Genomic DNA, 12,857 nt, shown 5'->3' with positions numbered 1-12,857 from the left:
ACTCCATATATCCTCCCTATATCTCCTCCTATTACTCCATATATCCTCCCTATATCTCTCCTATTACTCCATATATCCCCCTATATCTCCTCCTATTACTCCAAAAATCCCCCTAACACCCCCACCCACAACCACCCACACACCCCCCAACCACCCCCACCTCACCACCACACAACCCACAAACCACACAACACCAACACTATCCCCCCATACCTCCACCAATCACCCTCCAATATCAACCACCAAACACACCCCACCAAACAACCACCAAAACTCCCCAACAACCACCCACAACCACCCCACACACCACCAAACACCCAACATCACCCACACACACACAACCACCCAACACACCACACACCACCCACAACACCCCAACACCAAACACCACCACAACCACCACACCACCACACACCACACACACCACCACAACCACCCACACACCACCACCAAAACCACCCAAACACCCACACACCACCAAACACCACCAAACCACCACACCACCAACACCACACACCACCACACACACCACAAACCACCACACACCCCCAAACACCACCACCAAAACCACCCAATACACCACACAACACCCCAACCACAACACCACAACACACCACCAACAACCACCCACAAACACCCCAAACACCCCACAACCACCACACACCACCCTACACACCCCAAAAACCACCACACACCCACCACAACACCACAACCACCCAAACACCCCCAAAACACCACAAACCACCCAAACCCCCACACCACAACACCACACACACCCCAAACACACACCACACAACACCAAACACTCCCCCAAAACACCCCTATACTCCAAACACCACCACAAACACCCCCAACACACCCCACAACCACCCAAACCCCCAAACACCCCCAATACCCCATAACACCACAACACCATAAAACCCCCAAACACCACACCAAAACCCCACAACACCACAAACCACCCACAACCCCACACAACACCACATACACCCACACACCCCCAAACTCCACCACAACACCAACACCACCAAACACCCACCACAACCCCAAACACCCACACACACCAAAACCCCCAACAACCACCCAACACCCAACACCACCCAAAACACCACCAAAACTCCATATATCCCCAACCCCCTATTACTCCATATATCCACCAATATCTCCACCTAATACTCCAATATCCTCCCTATTACTCCATATATCCACCTATATCTCCACCTAATACTCCATATATCCTCCCTATATCTCCACCTATTACCCATATATCCCCAATCCCCTATTACTCCATATATCCCCTATCTCCCCTATTACTCCATATATCCCCCTATATCTCCTCCTATTACTCCATATATCCTCCTATATCTCCTCCTATTACTCCATATATCCTCCTATACTCCTCCATACCCCTATCTCCTTCCCCTATACTCCATATATCCTCCTATATCTCCTCCTATTACTCCATATATCCTCCTATATCTCCCTATTACCTCATATATCCTCCTATATCTCCCTATTACTCCATATCCCCTATATCTCCTCCTATTACTCCATATATCCTCCCTATATCTCCTCCTATTACTCCATATATCCTCCTATATCTCCTCCTATTACTCCATATATCCTCCTATATCTCCTCCTATTACTCCATATATCCTCCTATATCTCCTCCTATTACTCCATATATCCCCCTATATCTCCTCCTATTACTCCATATATCCTCCCTATATCTCCTCCTATTACTCCATATATCCCCCTATATCTCCTCCTATTACTCCATATATCCTCCCTATATCTCCTCCTATTACCCCATATATCCTCCTATACTCCATAATCCCCCTATATCTCCCCTATTACTCCATATATCCCCCTATATCTCCTCCTATTACTCCATATATCCTCCCTATATCTCCCCTATTACTCCATATATCCTCCCTATATCTCCTCCTATTACTTCATATATCCTCCCTATATCTCCCCCTATTACCCCATATATCCTCCTATTACTCCATATATCCCCCTATATCTCCTCCTATTACTCCATATATCCTCCTATATCTCCTCCTATTACTCATATATCCTCCTATATCTCCCCTATACTCCTATATCCCCTATATCTCCTCCTATTACTTCATATATCCTCCCTATATCTCCCCCTATTACCCCATATATCCTCCTATTACTCCATATATCCCCCTATATCTCCTCCTATTACTCCATATATCCTCCTATATCTCCCCCTATTACTCCGTATATCCTCCTATATCTCCTCCTATTACTCCATATATCCCCCTATATCTCCCCCTATTACTCCATATATCCCCCTATATCTCCTCCTATTACTCCATATATCCCCCTATATCTCCTCCTATTACTCCATATATCCTCCCTATATCTCCCCCTATTACTCCATATATCCTCCCTATATCTCCCCCTATTACTCCATATATCCTCCCTATATCTCCTCCTATTACTCCATATATCCTCCCTATATCTCCTCCTATTACTCCATATATCCTCCCTATATCTCCCCCTATTACTCCATATATCCCCCCTATATCTCCTCCTATTACTCCATATATCCTCCCTATATCTCCTCCTATTACTCCATATATCCTCCCTATATCTCCCCCTATTACTCCATATATCCCCCCTATATCTCCTCCTATTACTCCATATATCCTCCCTATATCTCCTCCTATTACTCCATATATCCTCCTATATCTCCTCCTATTACTCCATATATCCTCCCTATATCTCCTCCTATTACTCCATATATCCTCCCTATATCTCCTCCTATTACTCCATATATCCTCCCTATATCTCCCCCTATTACTCCATATATCCCCCCTATATCTCCTCCTATTACTCCATATATCCTCCCTATATCTCCTCCTATTACTCCATATATCCTCCTATATCTCCTCCTATTACTCCATATATCCTCCCTATATCTCCTCCTATTACTCCATATATCCTCCCTATATCTCCCCCTATTACTCCATATATCCTCCTATATCTCCTCCTATTACTCCATATATCCTCCCTATATCTCCCCCTATTACTCCATATATCCCCCCTATATCTCCTCCTATTACTCCATATATCCTCCCTATATCTCCTCCTATTACTCCATATATCCCCCTACATCTCCTCCTATTACTCCATATATCCTCCCTATATCTCCTCCTATTACTCCATATATCCTCCCTATATCTCCCCCTATTACTCCATATATCCCCCCTATATCTCCTCCTATTACTCCATATATCCTCCCTATATCTCCTCCTATTACTCCATATATCCTCCTATATCTCCTCCTATTACTCCATATATCTCCCTATATCTCCTCCTATTACTCCATATATCCTCCTATATCTCCTCCTATTACCCCATATATCCCCCCTATATCTCCTCCTATTACTCCATATATCCCCCTACATCTCCTCCTATTACTCCATATATCCTCCTATATCTCCTCCTATTACTCCATATATCCTCCTATATCTCCTCCTATTACTCCATATATCCTCCTATATCTCCTCCTATTACTCCATATATCCTCCTATATCTCCTCCTATTACTCCATATATCCCCCTATATCTCCTCCTATTACTCCATATATCCTCCTATATCTCCTCCTATTACTCCATATATCCTCCTATATCTCCTCCTATTACTCCATATATCCTCCTATATCTCCTCCTATTACTCCATATATCCCCCTATATCTCCTCCTATTACTCCATATATCCTCCTATATCTCCTCCTATTACTCCATATATCCTCCTATATCTCCTCCTATTACTCCATATATCCTCCTATATCTCCTCCTATTACTCCATATATCCTCCTATATCTCCTCCTATTACTTCATATATCCTCCCTATATCTCCCCCTATTACTCCATATATCCTCCTATATCTCCTCCTATTACTTCATATATCCTCCCTATATCTCCTCCTATTACTCCATATATCCTCCCTATATCTCCTCCTATTACTCCATATATCCTCCCTATATCTCCTCCTATTACTTCATATATCCTCCTATATCTCCTCCTATTACTCCATATATCCTCCCTATATCTCCTCCTATTACTCCATATATCCTCCCTATATCTCCTCCTATTACTCCATATATCCTCCTATATCTCCTCCTATTACTCCATATATCCTCCTATATCTCCTCCTATTACCCCATATATCCCCCTACATCTCCCCCTATTACTCCATATATCCTCCTATATCTCCTCCTATTACTCCATATATCCCCCTATATCTCCTCCTATTACTCCATATATCCTCCTATATCTCCTCCTATTACCCCATATATCCCCCCTATATCTCCTCCTATTACTCCATATATCCCCCTACATCTCCTCCTATTACTCCATATATCCTCCTATATCTCCTCCTATTACTCCATATATCCTCCCTATATCTCCTCCTATTACTCCATATATCCTCCTATATCTCCTCCTATTACTCCATATATCCTCCTATATCTCCTCCTATTACTTCATATATCCTCCTATATCTCCTCTTATTACTCCATATATCCCCTATATCTCCTCCTATTACCCCATATATCCTCCCTATATCTCCCCCTATTACTCCGTATATCCTCCTATATCTCCTCCTATTACTCCATATATCCCCTATATCTCCTCCTATTACTCCATATATCCTCCTATATCTCCTCCTATTACTCCATATATCCCCCTATATCTCCTCCTATTACTCCATATATCCCCCTATATCTCCTCCTATTACTCCATATATCCCCCTATATCTCCTCCTATTACTCCATATATCCTCCCTATATCTCCCCCTATTACCCCATATATCCTCCTATTACTCCATATATCCCCCTATATCTCCCCCTATTACTCCATATATCCCCCTATATCTCCTCCTATTACTCCATATATCCTCCCTACATCTCCCCCTATTACTCCATATATCCTCCCTATATCTCCTCCTATTACTTCATATATCCTCCTATATCTCCCCCTATTACCCCATATATCCTCCTATTACTCCATATATCCCCCTATATCTCCCCCTATTACTCCATATATCCTCCTATATCTCCTCCTATTACTTCATATATCCTCCCTATATCTCCCCCTATTACTCCGTATATCCTCCTATATCTCCTCCTATTACTTCATATATCCTCCCTATATCTCCCCCTATTACCCCATATATCCTCCTATTACTCCATATATCCCCCTATATCTCCCCCTATTACTCCATATATCCTCCTATATCTCCCCCTATTACTCCGTATATCCTCCTATATCTCCTCCTATTACTTCATATATCCTCCCTATATCTCCCCCTATTACCCCATATATCCTCCTATTACTCCATATATCCCCCTATATCTCCTCCTATTACTCCATATATCTCCCCCTATTACTCCATATATCCCCCTATATCTCCTCCTATTACTCCATATATCCTCCCTATATCTCCTCCTATTACTCCATATATCCCCCTATATCTCCTCCTATTACTCCATATATCCTCCTATATCTCCTCCTATTACTCCATATATCCTCCTATATCTCCTCCTATTACTCCATATATCCTCCTATATCTCCTCCTATTACTCCATATATCCTCCTATATCTCCTCCTATTACTTCATATATCCTCCCTATATCTCCCCCTATTACTCCGTATATACCTCCAGTATCTGTTCCTACTACTTTGGTTATTTCTTCCTCTTTCTTCATATTATTACTTCATGTAGTTACTCTCATTATTACACGTTTACCTCCTCATCTTATTGTACATGGATTTTATTTCACCTATTCTTATGTATTGTATTATCTATCTATACCTACATTATTGTGAGATGTCCCATTGACGACTCTTTCTTGCCCTGCAGGCGCTTTCTTTAAGCTTTTTATTCTTTGTAAACTTATCTAAACCTAATGCTAAAATATCGTCTTTACAGTCAGTATTTCACCTGATATTTAGGTCGCTGCCACTTTAATGCAAGAAAACGAGAGAAGTGACAGAAGTTCTCAGACTTTGTGGAAAAGAACATTCATGATTACTTTGTGAAAATATATCCACGTTGTGTTTTCCTTTCATATCTTCGCCCATGTTGGATATTTAGGTAAATGCAGACTCAAATGCGTCTTTCTGGTCCCTCAACATTTATTTCTAAAGTTGAGGTCAAACTTCTGTATTGTAATTTACTCTTAAATATTTCACGGCCCGTATAGGGATCTCTCCGTTATTCTATAAACTCGGGATACCCTTTAGCCAAACTATAGTCAACTATTCTAAATTCACAACGTTCTGCCAGAAATGAGAACGGTGAAAAATTTAAAAAAAAAACGATCATAAGCTAATACTGTGTTTTATAAAATGCTGACATGGTTAACGAGGACGATCGTCATAGTAGTTGTATAAATATATGTAAGAATTTTACGCAAATTACCATTTACATAATATTTATATAGTAGATGAGCACTGGAGGTGAAAAAAGAAGAATTGTATAATAAATATAGGCATAAAAGAATAAAAAAATGAAATAAAAATATATATTTACATATATATATATATATATATATATATAAACATAGACATGAATAGGCAGACATAAATCTTAATATATATTTATATATATATATATATATATATATATATATATATATCTATATAGACACACATATGTTTATATATATATATACCGGTGTGTGTGTGTGTGTATGTGTATATATATATATATATATATATATATATATATATATATATATATATTTTATTTATATACAGTATATATATATATATATATATATATATTAAAAGAAATATATATATATAGGGTTAAAATAATATAATTGTAAATAAATAGAAACATAGATTAGTTATTGTTACGCAGGTATCTTAATATCTTTATAAATTCCGGATAAATCATCACATTACGTTCTCGGCACGCACATCGTATCCGGTCTATATGTTGATTATGTAAATCGTAATGTTAGCCAGACATAAATATTTTAAAGCAGAAATGTGCACACCGTTTTTGGCACAATACTAGCATCTGTCCTAAATTCTGTCTACCATATGTTGCTATATACTATTAGTTTCCTCCTGTAGATTTCGCAGTCTATCACCGCTATCTATGGAATAAGCAGCGTTATATCGGTCCGGGTAATTATCATTATGCTGCTTATAATTTGCTGTCGTTCCATTCCCATACGAAGTTGTTGTGCTATTACATAGAGTGGGGCGTAGTAGTGACACACAGTGACCGGCACCTTTGAAAGGACTGTCAACACCTCCGGTTTGGGGTCTGAGCGCCGTGACGCGGAGTATTATGTTAGACCTGCATATATACATAGTAATTGACATTGTCGGAGGTAACGCTAATATGGGCATTTGCCACTTCTTAGACACCACTTTGGGGATTAGTAGTGATTCGGATCGTTCATCTCTCAGTTGCGGGAAGTTTCTAACAGGTTGCACACAATCACTCCTTGCCTTTTGCACCCCACGATGTTGTACCCTGCCTAGTGATCGGGTCTACTAGGACCTAAACTGCAATAAATTAACATATTATGCTATGGAAGAATCTTGCAACCTGTATTGTTTGTTACCGTAAAGGGATAAATTTGCATGGGTAGAGAGACACACGTAGAGTATATATAGTCTCTATATACATAGTTTTAGAGAGAAAGTCGCAATTACACAGGTAAAGCACCAAAACAAACATGAGTACCGGTAAATTTCAAATATACATAGCCTAAGATTACACAAAGTAATAATAATATAACGACAAGTACATGTTTTGTTTATATCAGGAAAATGAAGTCTGTATTTCTCCATATTCCCGGCCTACCCTAGGCATCTAGGGCCAAGGTAAAGGTCACTCCTACCTGGGGTCTGGCAGGGTAATGCCAGCATCGAGAAGAGCCGGGACAGTTGCGAAGGATATTGAAAGTCTTCAATACAAAAAGGCTAGTTTTTTTTTTTTGTTTTGTTGTCGTTGCCCCCATAGGAAGAGCCACCCACATTAAACCAGCATAAAACAAGAAGGAGAAGAAAAATACCGAGATGACTTACTAATATTAAGACGGCACATACCAGAGAGAGAGCAGAGGAAGACGCACTTCTGCCAACGCGTGCAAACAGAGAGAGGAAAATAAAACAGAAGCCTTAAGTTTCCGATCAGAGAAAAGTTTGGGATTTTTTTTTTTTTTTCGTTTGTTTAGAATTCTCGAACGGTAACAAAAAAGAAAAGTAAAAAAAAACTCAACAAAAGAATGTACAAAAAAAAAAGTGCCTAAAAAGACAGAAAGAGAAGATGTGGCTCAGAGAGAGAGAAGGAGAGAGAGAGTCAGCAGAGAGAAATAGGTTATTGAGGACAAAAATAGAGAGTTAAAAAAAATGGTGGGAAAAAAAAGGCGCCTGGTAAACCTTACATCTCCTGATCCTTTCTCCTCTCCTTGAATTGCTTTTACTCTAACACCCAGTCCGAAATGCAGGGAAGTCAGCGTTGGAACACTGGAATCCTGCCATCTTCTTTGCGAGCCAGCCTGTAGATTTCTCAGCTGCAGTCAGCCTGCAATACACTTTTACAGGAAGGGGGGGACAGAGAGAGAGAGTGTGTGTGCGTGTGTGTGCAAGAGGGAGAGACACCGTGGATGTCTCTTTTTTTTTTTTCCCCCCCTAAGTGCCGTAAGTTTATTATTATTATTTTTTTTTCTTTCTCTATTTTTTATGTCTTATTTCGATTCATAGTCTGTGTTTTTTTTATTCGTTTCACGCAGCACTTTTTTTTTTTTTTTCTTTTTTTTACACTCGATTGCCATTTCGGTGCCAGCTCTGAAGTTGGCATGGGTTGAAGATTTTTTTTTTCTTGGCTGGGCTGTCTCTCCCCCCTTTCCCCTTACCCCCAGCTCCTCCACCCTTTCCAAACTCTGATTCTACGCCCTGCCCTCTCTCTCTCCCTCTCTCTTTCGCTCCTTCTCTTTCTCTCTCTCTCGCTGCCCTTAACCAACACTATTGCACCCAGGCTGTCTTTTTACTTTTGTTTAGTTCTTTTGCCAACTGTCTCTCAGACTTTCCTTGTTTAGTCTCCACGCCTTCCTTTTCCTTTTTTCTTCCCCTTTTCTTAAACAATCTTTACTTTAGTCTCCCTTGTCCTACGTTGCCCCCTCGCACTCGTGTGCCTCTCTCTTTAATTCCAAGATGGAGATGGTGCCAGGCTATAACTGAAGTCGTGATTGAATTATTAATAGGAGACTTAAAGTAATTTTGACATTGTGTAATCTCCATGTGTGACTGTGTGCCGTGGGTAAAACTGGGGTGGGTACAGTAGCCAGAACGACGGTGAATGAAAAAAATGATTCCGAGAGAAAAGTTCTAAGCAGTAGAACCAAGAGTAACGCTGACGTTGGAGAGGAGAGGACCAAAAAGTCGAAAGTTTGAGGTTTTGTTCTTGGAAATAAAGGTGTGTGGTAACTTAGGTGCAAATAACGTAAGAAGGTAGAAGGAGAATTCTGACTTTGAAGGTGTGTGTCCATGGTCAGGGGATTTGGGAGGAGGGAATGATTTTGGGGAGCAAAGTTAAGACTTTTTTTTCCCCTGCAACCTTAAGTGCCCCTTGTAGAATGATGCAAAGGAATGTGGTCATATAACATGTGATAGGACAGATTAAGGGGACAAAGGTTCTTCGGGGAATATGAAAGGTAGACGACGACAACCGTGTGCGAGCTGGGGTGACACAACCACCTGGAAACTACACGGTCTATTGTGAAGGGGCGGAGAAAAGAAGGGGGAGCTAGGTGAACTGACGGAAAGGGAGCGAAAGAAGGGGGGGCCGCCAGCTAATAAAAAAGTGAGAGAGGACAGGAACACAGTAGAGTAAACAAAGGCAATGATTTTCAATCTCTTTTTTTTTTTTCTGAGAAGGAAATGAATAAGCTCAAGGGGTCATAGAATAAAAAAAAATGCAAAGAGACAAGTTTATAAGACAATGAGTGTCAAAGAGTAAAAGAGTCATCTGGAACGGAGGGTAGAAGTATGAGATAATCGAGAGCTTGAGATTAACTAGGTATAGAAGGACTCCGAGGGATTTTTTTTTTTCTTTTGGAATGGAAGAAAGAGGGAGGGTGAAGATGTAGTTTATTCACACTACTCCAAGAACACAGGAAATGAATGTGAGAGTATTCAGGAAATCAAAGTACGAGTTGTAAAATGTGAGTGTATGAGAGACGTATCGGAAGAGTGTGTGGGGATAGTAATAGAAATGTTGGGGGGATGAGAGTATGCAACAAGTAAGGTAACAGAGGCAGTCTGAGAGTATGTGATACGTAAGGTAACAGAGGAAGTATGAGAGTATATGATATGTAAAGTAACAGTGGAAGTATGAGAGGATGCAATACATAAGGTAACAGTGGAAGTATGAGAGTATGCGATACATAAGGTAACAGAGGAAGTATGAGAGTATGCGATACATAAGGTAACAGTGGAAGTATGAGAGTATGCGATACATAAGGTAACAGTGGAAGTATGAGAGTATGCGATACATAAGGTAACAGTGGAAGTATGAGAGTATGTGATACATAAGGTAACAGTGGAAGTATAAGAGTATGCGATACATAAGGTAACAGAGGAAGTATGAGAGTATGCGATACATAAGGTAACAGTGGAAGTATGAGAGTATGCGATACATAAGGTAACAGTGGAAGTATAAGAGTATGCGATAAGTAAGGTAACAGTGGAAGTATAAGAGTATGTGATATGTAAGGTAACAGTGGAAGTATGAGAGTATGCGATACATAAGGTAACATTGGAAGTATGGGAGTATGTGATACATAAGGTAACAGTGGAAGTATGGGAGTATGTGATACATAAGGTAACAGTGGATGTATGAGAGAATGTGATATGTAAAGTAACAGTGGAAGTATGGGAGGATGCGATACGTAAGGTAACAGGAAGTATGAGAGGATGCGATACATAAGGTAACAGTGGAAGTATGAGAGTATGTGATACATAAGGTAACAGAGGAAGTATGAGAGTATGCGATACATAAGGTAACAGTGGATGTATGAGAGTATGTGATATGTAAGGTAACAGAGGAAGTATGAGAGTATGTGATACATAAGGTAACAGTGGATGTATGAGAGTATGTGATATGTAAGGTAACAGTGGAAGTATAAGAGTATGCGATACATAAGGTACAGTGGAAGTATGAGAGTATGTGATACATAAGGTAACAGTGGATGTATGAGAGTATGCAACAAGTAAGGTAACATTGGAAGTATGAGAGGATGCGATACATAAGGTAACAGTGGAAGTATGAGAGTATGCGATAAGTAATGTAACAGTGGAAGTTTGAGAGTATGCAATAAGGTAACAGTGGAAGTATGAGAGTATGCGATAAGTAAGGTAACACTGGAAGTATGAGAGTATGCGATAAGTAAGGTAACAGTGGAAGTCTGAGAGTATGCGATAAGGTAACAGTGGAAGTATGAGAGTATGCGATAAGTAAGGTAACAGTGGAAGTATGAGAGTATGCGATTAGTAAGGTAACAGCGGAAGTATGAGAGTATGTGATAAGTAAGGAAACAGTGGAAGTATGAGAGTATGTGATAAGTAAGGCAACAGTGAAAGTATAAGAATATGCGATAAGTAAGGTAACAGTGGAAGTCAGAGAGTATGTGATACATAAGGTAGCAGAGGAAGTATGAGAGTATGCGATACATAAGGTAACAGAGGAAGTATGAGAGTATGTGATACATAAGGTAACAGTGGATGTATGAGAGTATGTGATATGTAAGGTAACAGTGGAAGTATGAGAGTATGCGATACATAAGGTAACAGAGGAAGTATGAGAGTATGTGATACATAAGGTAACAGTGGATGTATGAGAGTATGTGATATGTAAGGTAACAGAGGAAGTATGAGAGTATGTGATACATAAGGTAACAGTGGATGTATGAGAGTATGTGATATGTAAGGTAACAGTGGAAGTATAAGAGTATGCGATAAGTAAGGTACAGTGGAAGTATGAGAGTATGTGATACATAAGGTAACAGTGGATGTATGAGAGTATGCGATAAGTAAGGTAACAGTGGAAGTCTGAGAGTATGCGATAAGGTAACAGTGGAAGTATGAGAGTATGCGATAAGTAAGGTAACAGTGGAAGTATGAGAGTATGCGATAAGTAAGGTAACAGTGGAAGTATGAGAGTATGCGATTAGTAAGGTAACAGCGGAAGTATGAGAGTATGTGATAAGTAAGGCAACAGTGGAAGTATGAGAGTATGTGATAAGTAAGGCAACAGTGAAAGTATAAGAATATGCGATAAGTAAGGTAACAGTGGAAGTCAGAGAGTATGTGATACATAAGGTAACAGAGGAAGTATGAGAGTATGCGATACATAAGGTAACAGAGGAAGCATGAGAGTATGTGATACATAAGGTAACAGTGGATGTATGAGAGTATGTGATATGTAAGGTAACAGTGGAAGTATAAGAGTATGCGATACATAAGGTAACAGAGGAAGTATGAGAGTATGCGATTAGTAAGATAACAGCGGAAGTATGAGAGTATGTGATAAGTAAGGCAACAGTGGAAGTATGAGAGTATGTGATAAGTAAGGCAACAGTGAAAGTATAAGAATATGCGATAAGTAAGGTAACAGTGGAAGTCAGAGAGTATGTGATACATAAGGTAACAGAGGAAGTATAAGAGTATGCGATACATAAGGTAACAGAGGAAGTATGAGAGTATGCGATACATAAGGTAACAGAGGAAGTATGAGAGTATGTGATACATAAGGTAACAGTGGATGTATGAGAGTATGTGATATGTAAGGTAACAG

At 39.8% G+C, this 12,857-nt stretch overlaps 1 protein-coding gene across 7 annotated transcripts in view; it reads right to left on the bottom strand.

Annotated features, from left to right (window-relative positions):
- Window positions 1-8,580, bottom strand: part of NFIX (nuclear factor I X) — a 278,075-nt gene extending 269,495 nt beyond the window's left edge. For 3 of the 7 annotated variants that reach the window (XM_069767170.1, XM_069767174.1, XM_069767178.1), the window contains exon 1: window positions 8,449-8,580. The gene's annotated coding sequence lies outside the window, so the exon portion shown is untranslated. Of the gene's footprint in view, window positions 1-8,089; window positions 8,139-8,448 lie in introns of all 7 variants that reach the window. The other 4 variants (XM_069767171.1, XM_069767175.1, XM_069767179.1 and 1 more) reach the window with 3 other exon arrangements.
- Between the last annotated feature and the right edge of the window lie 4,277 nt (window positions 8,581-12,857).

The sequence above is a fragment of the Ranitomeya imitator genome, chromosome 4 (assembly GCF_032444005.1).
Source record: "Ranitomeya imitator isolate aRanImi1 chromosome 4, aRanImi1.pri, whole genome shotgun sequence".
In the NCBI taxonomy this organism is placed as follows: Eukaryota; Metazoa; Chordata; class Amphibia; order Anura; family Dendrobatidae; genus Ranitomeya; species Ranitomeya imitator.
Note: the sequence above shows the minus strand (reverse complement) of the source record. Positions and strands in the feature narration are given on the sequence as shown.